Source organism: Barbatula barbatula, assembly GCF_947034865.1.
Source record: "Barbatula barbatula genome assembly, chromosome: 3".
In the NCBI taxonomy this organism is placed as follows: Eukaryota; Metazoa; Chordata; class Actinopteri; order Cypriniformes; family Nemacheilidae; genus Barbatula; species Barbatula barbatula.
In genome coordinates this window covers 25,379,193-25,397,456 of record NC_136764.1, presented here as the reverse complement: position 1 = coordinate 25,397,456, position 18,264 = coordinate 25,379,193, and the positions used below count along the sequence as shown (strand labels likewise).

The following is an 18,264-nucleotide window of genomic DNA, read 5'->3' as shown; positions in this document are numbered from 1 at the left end:
CACCCTTTAAAATCCTCCACATCTGGAGCATCTCCAAACAATCTGGGAATGCATTCGACAGCAGCAGGGATGTCTGAGGACAAAACATTTCTGGCGGTGAAATGCCATCATGTGGGCCAGATCTGGGCCCAGGTGTATATTGAATCAGAACACTACACTGATACCTGGGCTATAACATCAGTTTCCTCAGTCAGTGTGAACAGACTTTGTAAATGACATTTACAGCGTCTCTGTGTTTAGATTATGATACGTTTTGATTATAAAGATTATGAAGGTGTGTGGGTGGAGTTTATGGACTCCAGCAGAACAAAGTCTAAGACAGCACAGTAACATTACTTCAACTTTCATGAACACAACTACTAGTCCTCGTCTAAATCAAACTGGAAATGATGTTACTCATATTTTCTGTTTTAATATCTGTCCTATATGGTAAGTGCTATTATTCATGCTTTATTACTCAGAAGGGCAAACTCCAGTTTAATCCTAATTTTAATAAAGTACCTTCATTTATTTTCACACTCTTGTTTTATAGGTGAAGCTAATGTGAATCCCATCAGACCGGACAATACATCTGTGTGTATAACTGAAGGACACAACATCACTCTGTCCTGTACATATGATGGATCAGCTTACAGTCTTCACTGGTACCGGCAGACGTCTGGATCAACACCAGAGTTTCTTCTGATGATCATTAAGTCTATTAAAACTGTAGTACATGCTACTCCACCTCAAGCACATATGAGCATCAGACTTGATGATAAACATGTGTATCTGGAGATCTCCTCTGTTACTCTATCAGACTCTGATCTGTATTACTGCGCACTGGAGACACAGTGACACAAAACACAACAACACTGAACACAAACCTCACCGACGCCACCTTTCTTCATTTATACAGTCTTACAGGGCTTTGAGACATACGGTGAGTCACATTCAATACAAGAAATACACTTCAGGCTCACTAAAGTAAAAAAGGTGTTGTTGTCAGTTCTAAGTATAGTATATACTGGTGTCATAAACCCATTGTTCCTTGAGGAACTCAAAATGTGACACTGACTTGCATCTAATGCACAATACTGGTCAAAAACACACATAAACAAATGAAGATATGCTTCAGTCAGTGGAAGCAAAAAGAGCAAAAGGCAGGTAAGATAAGAAAATAATGGTCAGAGGGGGCGGAGCTTAATGTAAAGATGCAGAAGCATTTTAAACAGAAAGGATGTCAGAAGAGAAAAGCAGATTCTTGATTCTTCAGAGAAAAACCATCATGATTACTTTTACTCTCATCAGTTTTTTGTTGACACGTGTTGGTAAGATCAAATTTCTTTTGAACCAAAGCTGCTCTTTCAATGTTTACTGTGATGATTATTTGCTTATATTCTTTTATTGCTTAAGTTATTGTTGGTTTATCTGAGGAGTTTATATTCTCCATTCTCAGGACACACAGATGCAGAAGCAATACGACCTCTGTCAGGGGATGTAAGCAGTGTTGTTGGTGATCATGTTAACCTGTCCTGTAGTTATAAAGATTTCACTTCTAATGTACAGAATTTACAATGGTACAGACAATATCACAGATCCAAACCAGAGTTTCTACTTTACATCTTCCCACATGGAGTTATGAGTGAAGACAGACCAGACAGATTTACTGCTCAAGTTCATGGAGACATTAAACAAGTTGATCTGAAGATCTCATCTGCTGAAGAGACAGATTCTGCTCTGTATTATTGTGCCCTGGTGCCCACAGTTACAGGAAACACACTACACATCATACAAAAACCTCCAGAATCACATGTTACTCTTTCTCACTGCAGTGCTGTTTGCAGACTGTCATCTCATCTAAAGGAAAATTTGCCAAAAACAATTCAAAGCTCTTGACATTCAGAAATAAAACGGCATCTTTTGACCATCCACCAGAATAAATGTCCATAGAAAATCTTGATCTTATATGCTTTTCTCATTACTACATAAAAGTAGATTTGTTTAGTTTATTTTAATTTAGTTACATTTAAGATATTTTCTTGCAACACTGGTATTTATTTTTAGAAAATGAATTCACAAATGTTAAAGATTCACATCCCCGACACAACCAGTATTATTTTACCAGTGGTGCAAATTCAAAATCAAACAGATGGGTCTTTGTTTTACCGTCTCTTGCTATTTGATCTCAGTCTGCTTTCTAAATTTTAAAGGCAAAAGCATAAACATATACAGATATACTCCAAACAGACCTTTCCGAGGACAAACCATGTTCCTTTATATATCAAGTAAAACAGTAACAGCATCAAAACATGTATGTGATATTGTCACAATGTGCATATCAATATTATACAACACTGTAAACCTGAAAAAAATATATTTGTGTATTTGATATTTGAGTAAAGTGAACTTAAAATGTTCAGCTCATCCAACACAGGAGGATAAAGACATACATATAGTGATCATTCAAGAATAAAAACATATTAATAATATCGTCCATTATATTTATTTCATTATTTGGCGGATAAGGATGAAGAGTGTTTCAGCAATGCTGTTGTGTGATGATGAAATCTCTGAACATCCAGAAGGTGGCGCTCTAAGAGCCTTTTTCAAATATGACCATTACACAAATGAAAGCCAATGGTACTAATGCTGACTTACAAAGATAAACATTTCACCCTCAATAAGAGCTTTTGTAGATGGATGACCTACTGTAACTGTCAACAGTGTTTGGTTTAACAGCTTTTTAATCCCACTATTTTAGCTGAATTGGCTAATAGGACATTGCTTACGCCTTATGCAGGGGGAAGCAGTCAAGAATATGAATAGAGGAAGGTCTGAGGTTTCCCTGGTTCGTCGGGTAGGCGTCCTCTTTCCTTGCCATTATCAGAAAGACATCTCATGAGTTGTGTGACAAAACTCCACACAATACCATTTTATTACATGGTCACTTGGCAGCCCATATTTCATCTTTTGTTTCAACCACAGCCAGTGGCTGCTTCTCTTACAGTGGCAAGTTCTTTGACTACCGTCCTTTGGGCCTGTCCTCTAATCCCCACTTTCTTTAGCAGCCTTGTAGTGGAATTGAAAACAATGCCCCTACAGCCCACTTTCACCGGGAACACTTTCACTGTCCATCCCCGATCTTCAGTCTCAGATTCTTTCTTTCAAATGCTTGGTTAATGGCCCTATCCCAATGTACAGTCAACTCAACTATGAGGACTGTCCTACTGGTGCTGGACCACAGAATATGTCTAGTCGCAGGTTGGCACTACGATTTACAAGGGGAAAGTAAGTCTGTGGTTTAAATCAACTTGCAATTCCCAATCCCTGGCTCTACTCAGCAGGCCTGAATCTGGGGTTCATTCTCAAAATCAATTTTCATGATAATTTACTCACCCCTGTGTCATCCAAGATGTTGATGTATTTGTTTCTTTAGTTAAAAAGAAATGAAGATTTTTAATAAAAACATTCCAGGATTTTTCTCCATATAGTGAACTTCAATGGACTCCAAATGGTTGAAGGTCAAAATTACAGTTTCAGTGCCGCTTCAAAGGGCTTTAAATGAGACCAGACGATGAGTACGGGTCTTATCTAGCGAAACGAACTGTCATTTTTAAAAGAAAAGAAAAATGTATTTCTTATAAACTTAAATGCTCACTTTGCTCTGTTCTACGATGCACGTTCATGGCTTCACAAAATACGTAATTACATTCGGGATTATAAGCGGGTTTGTCGCTGCAAGTCGTCAGGAGTGGCGGTTCAGGTCGCTAATGGTAAATTGCTAACCAGTCTCTCCACTATCTTTACGTCACTAAAAGAGCTGGAGAGGGATCACATCAGCTCTACCATCTTCCTATTGGCTTTCGCTTCTGAAAGTTTCTCTTCATTTGTATGAAGTTGAAGATTTACCAACTTTGGCACGTCGCTGGACATGCCCCACCCAGTCGCCAATGGTTGCGACTGCTGGTGTCACAGGAATTCACCAGCTCTCCTTTGAAATGAATGGGATCATGCTGCTTTGTCGCTTCTAAAGTGAAGGCAGCTTTCATGGGGGAGAAGAGTGAAGTTTTTGCGGGCAGTCCTGGCAAAACGTAAGTGAGGACAATATGTAGTGACGTAACACCAGTGAGGAACAAAGAGGTTTTGTGTTTGTTCTCTTATCTTCATTAATGATTTGAAAGTAATATCACTATGGAAAGAATTTCACAGCCAAGGGATGCCTTAAAATTCACATGACACATCATCCTGGAGAAAACCCAGATAGCAAAAGAGTAGATGAAAATCATTGAATTAATGTTAAAAAAATGTTGATTTGTCAATGTCAATGGCCAGCATTATTGTGATCAGTGTTTGTTTTAGTTTAGCTTAGTTTTGCTTTTTTCGATTGACTCTTTCTTTGTTTATTATCATCAATAAAAACACTTTTTGCATTGGCACAGAAAGAGGTGATGAGTTGGAGTGGTTTACTTTAGTGTCAAACATTTTTGTGCCTTATTCTCTAGTACAGCTGTGGCAGTACAGCGCTGTCAATGTCACAATGTTGACAAATCAAATGAAAAAAAGTAAATTGAATTGAACACAGGCCATGTAGCATTTCAGCCAATCAAACTGAAGAAGACCAAACTTTGCTGTAGGCAGATGGCTGCTAAACAGAAACCATCCGTGAATCCCAGGTTTAACGTGTTGTGCTTAGTGAGTTTTATGCAAACAGATACATTTATAGCATATAAGATATGACTATGTGTATATATGATTGGATTTACATTCAATAGACTGCAGAACCAGTAAAATTTCTATTAAATTAAAGTTTTTAAAAGCGTTAAATAAATTAAAGTTATTAAGCCCAATGAGTGATTGTTTTCACCTCTCTTCTCGATTTATCTGTTGTCACACCATGTCATGGTCAGTAAAGTGTCATTTACAAACAGTTCAAATACATTCATTCATATGACATTGCATATGTAGGCAGGCTTTTAATGGTATTTCTATTTCTTGCTTAGATTGTACAGGCCTTTACTGTGTATGGTTTTATTGACTTAGCAAGGTGTTCTTAAGCTGCGTCTGAAATGGCAAACTATGACCGGATGTACCGGATTTGAATAAATATCGACCGGTCTTAGCATGAGTGAGAGTAGTATGCATACAATTATTATTATTGTCATGTGACCGGCGTGTGCTCTTTGATCTATGACATATTTACATCAACTTGTACCTAAACATTGATAAAAACAACATTTATTCACAAGAAATTCATTTATCGGACATCCGCCTTAAAGTTTTTTGATATTTTCATTTGATTGACTTTTGAAATTTGACTGTTACTGGGCTCCCGTGGCATCATGCGATAGATAAGTGTCCATCCGATGCACAATCACAAATATCGGCAGAAGAAGTAGACCATCCGGGTCTTTCTCACCTTATGTTTTGTTCATACTGAGGTTTCAGACTTACTATTCATGATATAATTTTGCCTACGATATATGGAAGTAGGTGGTTTCGGACGCGGGGTTAGTGTCATGAAAGTCTATAAACACATTTACTTTTCTGAATTTTGGTGCTAAAAGGTTTGTGCATCAATGAGCGTGTGTGTTATGTTATATTTTGCAAGCTGGGTGTTGTGGGACACTTTTTAATCCCAGTCCACCGTGTTTGTTTTCTTATGTTAGGTCTTCTATGTATATGCACTCTAAAAATGCTGTGTTACTTTCAACTCAGACTTGGGTCAAAAATGAACATAGCCTTATAAATGACATTGATTTATATAAATTAAACATTAATTATATTTATTTATTATAAATGAAACATAATATTTTATAAACATGTAAACAACAGCAACACAGACTTATATAAGTGACCGGATAAAACATTATTGTATGGATACATTTAGCTTGCTACATTATTACAGAGAAACAAAACGCACACAAAAGATAAAGTTTCATGTTTTAATAAAGGTTTCACCCACAAGAGGTCGCCACAAGAATGTCACACATTGTAGTTTAACACAGAATCAGTTGTCAGAGGGAAGAGCTTTACATAGTAAAGATGCTCCAGTTAAAGTCCATGTGTTTTCAGAGCTGACTGGGACTCTTTCAACATTCGATTCAACCATCATGTTTACTGTAGTTTTGGTTGTGTTTTTACTGCTCAACGGTGAGTAACACTTTTAATGCTTAGTGTTTCAACTAATGTTATATTATTAACAATCTGCACTGAAGCTTTGTTCTTCTTTCACAGAAAGTGTTCAGTCATATACGATAACATCAATCTTGCCAGAGAAGTCTGTGTTAGTTGGAGAAAGTGCTGTAATCTCCTGCAGTTACACCGGCCTCGGTTCTAACTTCCAATGGTATCGCCAATATCCTGGATCCAAACCACAATATCTTATCTTTCATACAGAGATCAACGAAGCTGTTGATCTCACTTTACGTCTGAGAGCGATCCCGAACAAACAATCCTCTCAAGTGGATCTGGAGATCTCCTCCGCCGCTCTATCAGATTCTGCTCTGTATTATTGTGCCCTGGTGCCCACAGTAAAAGGAAACACACTACACATCATACAAAAACCTCCTCAATCGTATCATGTGCAGATTATGATAAACACATCTCATTTAATGCTCATACTACTGATGCCACAGATGAATGTTTCTCTCTTTTACTGGCACTTTGAAACATTGGAGGTGCAACAACATAATACAGTGATTCTTCCTAAATCTTTGAAGAGCTATTGAGATTAAGCAATAAAATAACATACTTTAACCATTTACAATGTGTAAACTCAGAAGAAAATGTAAGATTATAGAGGATACACTAACACATAACGTCAGTAGGTGATGCTCTGACAGAAGAGAAATGCATGAGTTGATGGTGATGTGTGTATGTTTGGGAGGAGTATTATTGACTCCAGCTCAAGACAATCAGAGACAACAGAACTGTAACATTAGCTGTTTCAACTTTCATGAACTACTGGTCCTTCAGTCCCAATCTAAAAAACTATGTTTCTCATTTACTTCATCTTAATATTTTTCCTAAGATATGGTGAGTAGTGTCATTCATATTTAGCTTCTCAGAAGTGTAACATTTTTAGTTCCAATTGTGTTCAATTACATTCTTGAAGCCTTTTTTTATTATTTATAGGTGAAGCTAATGTGAATCCCATCAGACCGGACAATACATCTGTGTGTATAACTGAAGGACACAACATCACTCTGTCCTGTACATATGATGGATCAGCTTACAGTCTTCACTGGTACCGGCAGACATCTGGATCAACACCAGAGTTTCTTGTGCTTATTATGGAATCATCTAAATATATCACCAGATCAACTCCACCTCAAGCACATATGAGCATCAGACTTCATGATAAACAAGTGTATCTGGAGATCTCTTCTGTTAAAGTCACAGACTCTGGTGTGTATTACTGCGCCCTGCAGCCCACAGTGACACAAAACACAACAACACTGAACACAAACACTTTCTACACTTTCTACACTTGCCTTTAAACGGATCAGTCATATTTAAAAAAACAACGGCATTTCTCTATGTAAAATTTATGGTCTTTTATTTGTCTGCTGTTTAAATGTTACCTTTCTTTCTAGAATCCTACATGGCTACTTTACAAGGTTACTTATTTTATATTTAGCAAGTTGGTCCTGCTGAACGAGAACACTGTATCAAGCCGTTGCTAGGTGAAGTTTGTAGGCGTGCTCTTTCTTGACATTTTTGTTCGTGATTTTGCGGCATTAAGTATTGATATATTTATTTTTATTTAATATCCCAATGATTGTTGGCATTAAAGAAAAATCAACTATTTGGACCCATTCAATGTATTGTTGGCTATTGCTTCAAACTTACTTATAGTTAGTTATATATATTTGTCTTTTTTTCAGGTGTGTTGACAACATTCTTCACAGAGCATGTTTTGGCAGGAGCAAATCTGACACAGGAGCTGTGTAAAATATTTTTAGTGCTACCATATCCAACAGCCAAAGCTTTTTTTACATATTGTTTTTTACAGAAAAAGACTGCACATTTACAAGAAAAGCTGGGGAAAGTAATTTTACTGGCAATACTGGGAAAACACATTATTTTACCGTTTATTTCCGGCGCCCATTTTCCAGCATTTTATGTCTGACTATAGATGTGTAAATAAAGATGATAAAAGCTTATTGTTTTTGTCAAAAGAATACCTGAATGCGTTCTGTATATTTACCCATCACTCTGTGAATGTTGCAGCCGTTAACACTGATGATACAGAGAAAGGTCTCTTAACTTGATATCTTGTTTCATACACCGATTATACATCCCTAATTCATTTATTAGTTGAAAGGTTTGTAAGCATATTTAATTTGTTTCTGCTTATATGAATGTAATAACAATTATATCAAAAGCACTTCTCAAAGTAAAAACAAACACAATTTCTAACCAGTGATTCATAATGATTAAGTCATCAATTAAAAACTGCAAGTGGAATTCTTTGCTTTTTACCCAACAATTAAGTTTCAACAAATTGTTTCAGCAGTTAAAGAGAACCTAAGCAAATGATCTAGTAGTGAAATATAAGAGTCAAGACATTTACATTTAGGAATTTGGCAGACGCTTTTATCCAAAGCGACTTACATTGCATTATCCTATACATTTATACATAGGTATCTGCAATCCCCTGGGATCCAACCCACAACCTTGCGTTGTTAACACAATGCTCTTACCACTGAGCTACAGGTGAAATTTGAACCTTTTTTTATTTATGCAATGGTTGCTTGATATCTGGTACAGTTTTAAGTTAATATAACTATTTCAGTTTCGAGTACAGTTAACTGATTTTTATTGAGTAGTTTGTACTATTCAGGATACAGTGTACTCTAAAGAATGTCTTGAACATTCAGAGAAATTTTGCTTAGTCTTTGTTAGTTATATTAACTAAACATTTTAACAACAATTAAAAATGTCTAGTAAAATCAACATTTCGCCAAATTTAAGTCTACTAGCACTTTTCAAGTAAGGTATACAATTTGATTTCACAGTTTTCAATAAAACTAAATTATATATACCTATATATACTATGAGTGTCAAAACAGCTTAGCTACAATCTTTCATTAAAATATCTTCATTTGTGTTCAGCACAACAAATAAATGTACTGTATACTGGTTTGTAACAAATATGGCGAGTAAATGATGACAACATTTTCATTTTGGGGCAAACCGTTCCTTTTATAAGTCAAGGAACTTAACTTGGAAATAATTTTCATGTATATGCATTTACTTTTATAAAAGTGTCATTTATTTTTCAAAAGCCAGTTTGTTTCCAACAAGTACATTGGAGGTCGTTTTATATTTAGAGTCGCCTTATAGCCGGTACACTATGTTAATCAAGTCAATATAAATAACTTTATTAAAGTGTTACATGCGTTACATTTGTTCAATTTTCTGATTGGATCATCTCCTTGTAAAATAGGAATGAATTCCAATCAGATTGCGTTGATAAATATTTATGCAAATGAAAGATATCTCGATTCAAAATACTTTATATTGAATTCCTCTGAGACGGTGTTAGACAGAAACATTATAGAAGTCACAAAACACAAATATCCGTTTTCATGAGGTACTGGGTTCATGGCAGGCTGAAGAGACGCAAAGTCCCACGTCTTCCTCCCACGCCTTCCAAGACTGACTGGCGGAGCAGAGTTCCCCAACATTGCCACAGCCATCAAACAATCATCTTGGATGGGAGGAAAGCGGGAGCATGAGGAGTCCAGAAGGCAGCTGGAGGAGAGGCCGTTAATCAGCTCCTGGAAAGACCCCCTGACCATCGCCTCTGAGATCCGCCAGAGAAGGGGGGTTGACAAGGCCCGCAAGGAAGAAGGCGTTCAGCTGGGTCTCAGGGAGAAGGCCCCTCCTTCTGCAAATGCCTGGGCATACTCTGCGAGGGCTCGATCGCCGTGCGGAGGAAACGAGCCATTGCCTCTCTGGAACATGGCGGAAATTGACTGCCATCAATCAGCCAACTCCGTCTAGCAGTGGACGAAGGGGTATGGCAAAGGCACGCAACCGGAGAGCATGTGGCGCAAAGTGACAACAAAGGCCACGTGCTTCCACACAGAACATAACAAGTACAAAAGACATGGTACTTTCATGACCCTGTCCACAGACATGAAAACTGTTGACAAGAAGGACAGAACCATGACTTTACGGATCTGAGTGTCTCCCTTACACAAGTGACAGATTCACATGTTTATTACTGTGTCCTGGCTGGTGCCCACATATGCACATACAAATACATAATGCACATACCAAATCTTTTGCATCTGCACTCATGGGGTTTAAGGTAAAAGAAAATGTAGGTAACGCTTTTGTTCAGAATAGCAGTTAAATAGCAGTCACCCAAAACTGAAAACATGAAACACAAAAAAAGCTGTACAAAATCTCATAACCAGGATTTAACATGGAGAATCATGATGTGTGATTCATAAACAACTTTACATAAATCTACTGAAAATAGAGAACTAGCCTTTTGATGATAAAATGCACTTTTCCTCTTGAAGTAAACCTATACAAGGCTCATAAGTGGGTGGTGCTACAGCTGAAGGGAAAGGCAGTGCAGAGACACTGCTCTAGAAATCTCAAAATACAATGCTGCTGCTGCTCTCTCTGTTCATCTTTTATTACCTTTTTGGTAAGAACTGTATTTAATTTTAAATAGATGACAAATTATTCATTTCATTCAGACAATAAAATTAAATACAACTTTAACCTTGTTACAGGTGAAACTACACAGAATGTCATTGAAGCAGATAACAGCAGCATGTTTTTAACCGAGGATGATAATATTACTTTATCATGTCAATATTCTGGATCAGTAGACAGTTTGCTCTGGTACCACCAAAAACCTGGATCCAGTCCTGAGTTTCTACTAATGATCGATGAAGCTTCTGAATATGTGACAGAAGTCAATCCACCTCATCCGCGTCTGTCAATCAAACTTCATAAAGCACAGAAACGTGTGACTCTTGAAATATCTTCCACAGCCGTGAGAGATTCTGCGGTGTATTATTGTGCTGTGAGGCCCACAGTAACAGGAAACACATGTACACTGTACAAAAACCTACAAAACCTGAAAATTGAAATATAGAAGAAACTGCTCTTTCATTTGTGAAGCTGTCTTGAGTTTTTTTATTGTGTGCTGCTGCCCACCCACATTACGTTACATACATTTGAAGTGGACTGTGTGAAAGAAGCGTTTTAAAGATGAATCAGACACCACCCATCTAGTTTGGGTTTTAGTAAGCCTTTGGGCTGAAAATTGTCCACCTAATCTGGTTACACTGTTCGCATCCATTTGCCATCAAAACACAGACATCAGTTTCACTTACCGTGTGCGGTTCTTTTCCGGCATCTTTTAGCACTGGGAATGCCGCTCCATCTATCAGTTTCAAACCATCTCCAGCGTTATATCCACCGTTTTTATAACATTCATTACCCAAATGCAGCGAACAAACAAATTCACCCGAATTTTGCGAATTTAGTTTTCTCTCTCTCTCTCTCTCTCTCTCTCTCTCTCTCCTGCACACAAGTGAAAGTGACTTGTGCACATGCTCTTTCTTCCGCTGTCCTTGGTGGGCATGCCGCATGCTTTTTCAGGAGAAATGACCCACTAAGAAAAGCTGTTACAAAACTAATTTTCATGTTCGAATTAAACTTTCTGAAAACTGGGGGAGAAATAGTGCATCAGACAAAATATCTAAGATTTTATTTTGTTGATCAAATTACTCTGATATCTGAATTTCTTCAATCATCCTATATAATTTAATAGCCAACATATTTTGTTTATATTTACCATAAATACTGACATAAAGTCAAACACTATCTAGCGCTTTCTAATTTGTAAGAAGCACTGAACCATTCCAGTTTAGTTTTCTTTGGTATGTTGTTGCCTATGAATGTATTAGACACGTAAAATTGCAAAAATTAAAGTGTCCGAAACAAAATATGCTCACCCAGACCTGCCTGAAACGCCTCAGCAGTTCGTCAGTATGTCAGTTCGTGGTATGATTTAACTAAGACCGCCCAAATGTATATGCAAGTAAGGTGGGCGTACCTGTCAGGACAATTGCTTTGAAACCTGATGTTCCAAATATGGTAAGAGGCATTACATTTCCGTCACACGCCTGCAGTATTCAGCAATACAGCATTTTGTTTTACCTCAAATTGTGTATACATACGTATGTATGTAGATTTATATGTTGTAATGTAAGTATACATACATACAATGCATACATTGCATTACATCTAAAACAAACGATAATATTAGTTTTAGCCGTGTCAGATGACCCCTTTAAGTTTTGCAAGTGCAAACAACCTAGCGTGTCATGTTCACGACTAAAAGAGGCAAAGTGTAACAAAATTAGAAATAATGCACGTCAGTTATAATCTATGGCATGAACGTCCGGTACACATTCTGAAACAATAGAGTGCTTTTTGTTATTTCCGATAAAAAACAATAGAAACCAAGAAGAACCGTTACTTGACTAGATTCGGGGCACAGGCAAGCCAAAGCAATGTCGTGTGTCAGCTGAAAACGAAAAAAACAAATTAAGCTGAACTGACACAAATATGAGCAACAGTTCATTTTCATTAACCAAAACCTTTCTCTGCTTCTGGCTGACAGATTTGTTTTATTAAAAATTTTTGAGTTGATGATTGATTCATCACTGGTAAAATTTGCTGTTAACACAATCACTGAAGAACAGATAAACAACAAAAGAAAAAAAAGTTAAACACAGAAACACATCCTCTACAATCTTAAATCAACTACAAGAGCTCAACGAAAAAGAATTAAAAAATTCCACAAACACCAAAATGTTTATCATCATCATCTTCTTCCGCTTATCCGCCACCGGGTCGCGGGGGCAGCAGTCTAAGCAGAGATGCCCAGACATCCCTCACACTAGACACTTCCTCTAGCTCTTCCGGGGGGACACCGAGGCATTCCCAGGCCAGCCGGGAGACATAGTCCCTCCAGCGTGTCTTAGGTCTACCCCGGGGTCTCCTCCCTGTCGGATTAGTTGTAAAAAAAAGTACAGCTCAAAGCTGAATTTAAAAACTGCCACTGGGTGGCGCTCCTTGAGAATCTGTTTCACTCAATGAAGGAGACACATCGTACACTGGTACGATTCATTTATTATCTCAACACATTGTATATTTAAAACCATTGTGTTCTTTTGTTATGATATTGAATAATTTTCACCATTATGGTGCACATTGAGTTGGGTACTTTAACCTTTGTTATTCATTAAGCACAATTGTAATTGTAAAAAAAGGCCAGGTCATAATGGTGTTGTTTTAAGCTAAATATTTCTAATAGAGTCACTTTGTGTGATTCTAAAGATTCTCATTGATCTGCAACTTAAGTTCATGAAAGAACAAAACTCATGGAACTGGTTCTTCACAATTTAATGTTCAGTATTGGGGCTGATTCTATTGACTTGAATTATATGATGCTCATCCCCTTAAAAATAATGCTTTCAAAATGCAGGCAAAACCTGAACCTCACACAAACAAATGAATGGTAAAGATAAACTTCAGTCAGTGGAAGTAAAAAGAACAAAAGGCCGGTAAGATAAGAAAATAATGGTCAGAGCGGGCGGAGCTTAATGTAAAGATGCAGAAGCATTTTAAACAGAAAGGATGTCAGAAGAGAAAAGCAGATTCTTGATTCTTCAGAGAAAAACCATCATGATTACTTTTACTCTCATCAGTTTTTTGTTGACACGTGTTGGTAAGATCAAATTTCTTTTGAACCAAAGCTGCTCTTTCAATGTTTACTGTGATGATTATTTGCTTATATTCTTTTATTGCTTAAGTTATTGTTTGTTTATCTGAGGAGTTTATATTCTCCATTCTCAGGACACACAGATGCAGAAGCAATACGACCTCTGTCAGGGGATGTAAGCAGTGTTGTTGGTGATCATGTTAACCTGTCCTGTAGTTATAAAGATTTCACTTCTACTGTACATAATTTACAATGGTACAGACAATATCACAGATCCAAACCAGAGTTTCTACTTTACATCTTCCCACATGGAGTTATGAGTGAAGACAGACCAGACAGATTTACTGCTGAAGTCCATGGAGACATTAAACAAGTTGATCTGAAGATCTCATCTGCTGAAGAGACAGATTCTGCTCTGTATTATTGTGCCCTGGTGCCCACAGTTACAGGAAACACACTACACATCATACAAAAACCTCCAGAATCACATGTTACTCTTTCTCACTGCAGTGCTGTTTGCAGACTGTCATCTCATGCAACAATTTATTTCAGCAAGTTTTCAAACATTTTTCAAAGCTCTCGACATTCAGAATTAAAACTGCATCTGTTAACCATCCACAATATTTAACTCAGAACCAGAATCAAAGTTCATTATAGAAAATCCTGACTTTACTTGTTTTTCCCATATAACATTAATAGAAAATATGATACATGCATATAAAAACATACCTTTCTTAAATTGCAGATGTATTCTAACCATGCTGGTCTTTTTTAAATGAATTCACAAATGTTGAGGATTCACATTCCTGACACTCCACATAATATATTCCCATGTTTTACCAGTAGGTGGTGCTTTATGATCGCAAATCAGACAGCAGATTTTTCTTAGACTTCTCCTCCTGCTCCTCTATCTTATTCTGCGCATAAATGATACAGATATACTCCAAAACTGACAATTTCAAGAAAAAATTTAATAATTCATGATCTGGTAAAAAGTAACGGCAGTAAAACATTCATGTGATATGGTAAAAAAGTATGTGCAATATAAATAGTGTAAGATAGCAGTATAATTATTTATTTCATGTAGTGCTTTTTACAATTTGCATTGCATTAAAGCAGCTGTAGAGGAAACCAAATCCAAGAAAACAACACACAAAAGTTGAACAAAGTAATGTGAAATAGAGAGGGTATAGGGAGGAAAAAGCAAATGCATACACAGACACATACACATTACGTACACACATCTATAGGCATTGCATAAAATTATAGCTCTTATGGTGATATTGCAAGTATTACAGATGATCTAAAGATACTTTAGATATATTATCAACAGGTAAAAAGAGAATTTGCTGTAATATTATTGCACAGTTAGCATTCCTGGGAAAAAATATTTATCAAGATTGGTGCATCTAACCAACTAGCTCTATAAGCTAACTTTAAGAATGGTCCACTCAAAAAATTAAAATAAATAAGATGATTACATTATATATCCAATAGCTTTGATGAAAACTTGTCGGGCCATCATCTCAATAAGAATATGGATCAAATCTATCAGATTGAACGGAAAATATTCCTGATTCCGGTTCATCTAACTAGTGCAGCCTAACAATCTTGTAAGGGGTTTGGCGTGAAGAACAACAGGTGATGTTGAATAGATTATCTTTTAATCTGGATTTAAATTTACAGTGTAAAATAATGTAAAGATTAGATTAATTTATCACTGATTTGTTTTTGTCATGATTCTGCCTCATCGTGTCATGTCTTTCTTGGTATTGTGGCAGAATAATGACAGGGCCTCATGTTTTGTGTGGAGAGAAACACATTATTGTCACGACAAAATATACGTTATCTCAGGCCCCGCCTCTCTCCTTCTCTCGTTTGACTCTCCTTCAGTGCTCTGGAGAGATACCTTGCCTGGGATAGAGGAGACAAACAACAAGGCATCAAGACAAGACTAAGTCTGTCAATATAGTTACGTTTTTTGTTCTCCTGTGTTTTGTTTGTTCTGTTTTGTATTAGTGCTGTTCTTGTTTAACTCCACATCACAGGATTTTGTTTTGTTAATAAAGTTTAAGTTGTGTTCACGTACCGCTACCTGCACGTGGGTCCTTCCCTACTCCTGACAGTTTTGCCCCTTCATGACAATTTACACACCATATGGTCACATTTGAGCTCCCGTCCTTTCCCGAAACAAACATATTTAGAGCACATTGTAAGGTAGTAAAGTCAAACTGATCACCCTAATGGTGACTTGCATTGAAATCTCAATAAGAGCTTTTATGTATGACTAACAGTAGCTAGAAACAGCGTTTTGTCTAAGAGGCTGTTTTTATTGTCTATGTTTGTAGATTATGATGAGTGAGGAAGTGTGGGTGGCGTTTAATACACTATTTTATGATTTAAAAATCAAAGACACAATATGAATTACACTTTCATGAACACAACTACTGGTAGTGGTCTAAATTCCAAATAGACAAATGATGTTACTCATCTCTCCTTTTTTTATATTTATCCTAAGCGATGGTAAGTGCTAGTATAAATATTTTACAACGTAGCTCTAAATATTTGATCAAATCTACTCCACCTCAAGCACATATGAGCCTCAAACTTGTATCTGGAGATCTTCTCTGTTATTCCATCAGACTCTGTATTACTGCGCCATGTAGTCACATACAGCTAGATCTTGTTCTGACTCGTAACTGCACCGCTAATAATATTCTAGTTACTCCCCTGCATGTCTCTGACCATTTCTTTATAAAGTTCACTGTAACACTCCCTGGAAACTCACCTCCCACCCCTAACCCTGTTTCTTTCCGTCGTAATCTTCGCTCCCTCTCTTCCACCTGCTTTTCTTCCATGGTATCTTCCTCCCTTCCGACCATAACCCTTTACTCATCTCTTAACGTTGAGAAAGCTATAGTCTCTGTACAACCTTACCATCCGGTCTTGACAGTGTCTGCCCTCTTACCTCTAGGCTTGCACGTGCTACACCCTCTTGCCCCTGGCTTTCTGAGACTCTTCCCCACCATCTGACGTCTAGAGATCCTGCTGATCTCTCCAAGTATCAACATCTTCTTAACTTCTTTGCTACTGATATATCTGCAGCCCAAATCAAAATCCAAAACTGCGACTAACCCGCGTCAACTTTTCTCAACCTTCTACTCTCTTCCCTGTCCCACTCCACCTCCCACCAATACCTCGCTGGTGATGACTTTGCCAACTTCTTCACTGATAAAGTGGAGACCATCACCAGGCAATTCTCTACTCAACGCATCCCTGACCTCTCTCTTGCTATTATCAACTCCCTTCTTTCTCTCCTCTGAATGCATCTGCACGTCTAGTTTTCAATCAGCCTAAAATAACCCATGTAACACCCCTTCTGATTTCACTTGTCTGGCCACCAGTTGCCGCCCGCATCAAGTTTAAATCGCTGACTCTGGTCTTCAGAACATTAACGGCGAATTCGGCCCTTTACCTTAACTCACTGCTCCGGGTCTACATCCCCTCCTATCATCTTTGGTCTGAAAATGAGCGACACTTGGTTGATCCATCACAGCGGTGGAATGAACTACCAGCCTCCACCCCAACTCAGCATCCTTCACAACTTTCAAAATTCAGCTCAAAACACATAGTTCCTGCTCCGCATTTATTTGACTTACCAATAACTGTCTGTGTCTTGTGTCTAAATAAAGTTATATATACTGAATATATTGTTGTTCATTCTCTCCCTTGCTCACTCCAGCTTTAATCCTCCAATAGCATGGCCTTGTATGGTTAAGCGTGTTGTTATGCTCTCTTACATGATAAGTCGCTTTGGATAAACGCATCTGCAAAATGAATAAATGTAGTCACATCTAACAGAGAAGGTTTATGTTCCCTTTCTCTATTCTCCAGTGTTTTCATCATTTCATATATAGTGATTCAACATGTGGTTGAAAGAGTGTATGATTTTTGAATGTTGCACCACTTCTTTTGTGAATTAGTAGCAAGTTTAAAATGCAATAAATACATAAATACATAATAAAACAAAAGCTTTATAAACAGTATAGCCTTTTTTATGAATCCAAATACTGTAAAAAAAATGTTTTCTTAATTAACATTTTTTTATTAAAATGTAAATACTTGACAGTCAATCCTGTTGACACAACACATTGCATTTCTCTGAACCATTAACACTATCAAGTCTTTCATTTTATTGTAAAGCACATAAACTAACAGAATCTTGTCACAAAAGGCTTCTCTCCTAATGCCGTTGCATTACATTTGAATAAAGCTTTGCATTATGTATTATTTACTTGCACTTTATTTATGTATTCTCTCACCTTTTATTCATGTTCCCCATTGTTGTCTGTAAATATGACATAGCCTATTTATTACATTGTAGGTACATTTCGTGAGAATAAAGTGACCAGTGTTCTCCTATGGTGAGTTCTTTGAGCAGCTGCCCTGCGTCCCCTTTGTAAAGGCATATTGCTAATCCTGAGAAAAGCCATAGTGGGTATAAGCGCCACTGATGC

At 37.2% G+C, this 18,264-nt stretch overlaps 1 long non-coding RNA gene across 1 annotated transcript; it reads left to right on the top strand.

The window, feature by feature from the left end:
* Positions 1 to 291: 291 nt before the first annotated feature.
* On the top strand, positions 292 to 2,464 carry LOC306892570. Its single transcript, XR_013786478.1, has 3 exons — positions 292 to 429; positions 533 to 922; positions 1,439 to 2,464. It is a non-coding gene; the product is annotated as an uncharacterized lncRNA (long non-coding RNA).
* Positions 2,465 to 18,264: the final 15,800 nt, after the last annotated feature.